The 626-nt window shown below is 41.1% G+C and overlaps 1 non-coding gene across 1 annotated transcript; it reads right to left on the bottom strand.

Moving 5' to 3' along the window:
* Nucleotides 1-284: 284 nt before the first annotated feature.
* On the bottom strand, nt 285-392 carry LOC148567322 (small nucleolar RNA R71). The gene has a single exon (XR_015882104.1). It is a non-coding gene; the product is annotated as a small nucleolar RNA R71 (small nucleolar RNA).
* Nucleotides 393-626: the final 234 nt, after the last annotated feature.

Genomic DNA, 626 nt, shown 5'->3' with positions numbered 1-626 from the left:
TTGAGCTAAAGCCTCAATTAGTTTCTCTGATGCAACAAAACTGCAAGTTTTATGGACTTCCATCAGAAAATTCTTTTCAGTTCTTAACTGAATTCTTTCAGATCTGTGATACTGTTAAGACCAATGGGGTTGATCCCGAGGTCTACAGGCTTATGCTTTTCCCATTTGCTATAAGAGACAGAGCTAGAATATGGTTGGACTCTCAACCTAAAGATAGCCTGAATTCTTGGGATAAGCTGGTCACGGCTTTCTTAGCCAAGTTCTTTCCTCCTCAAAAGCTTAGCAAGCTTAGAGTGGATGTTCAAACCTTCAGACAAAAAGAAGGTGAATCCCTCTATGAAGCTTGGGAGAGATACAAGCAACTGACCAAAAAGTGTCCTTCTGACATGCTTTCAGAATGGACCATCCTGGATATATTCTATGATGGTCTGTCTGAATTATTAAAGATGTCATTGGACCATTCTGCAGGTGGATCCATTCACCTAAACAAAATGCCTGCAGAAGCTCAGGAACTCATTGACATGGTTGCAAATAACCAGTTCATGTACACTTCTGAAAGGAATCCTGTGAGTAATGGGACGCCTCAGAGGAAGGGAGTTCTTGAAATTGATGCTCTGAATGCCATA

The sequence above is a fragment of the Arachis ipaensis genome, chromosome B4, assembly GCF_059453495.1.
Source record: "Arachis ipaensis isolate K30076 ecotype BB chromosome B4, ASM5945349v1, whole genome shotgun sequence".
NCBI classification, from domain to species: domain Eukaryota; kingdom Viridiplantae; phylum Streptophyta; class Magnoliopsida; order Fabales; family Fabaceae; genus Arachis; species Arachis ipaensis.
Note: the sequence above shows the minus strand (reverse complement) of the source record. Positions and strands in the feature narration are given on the sequence as shown.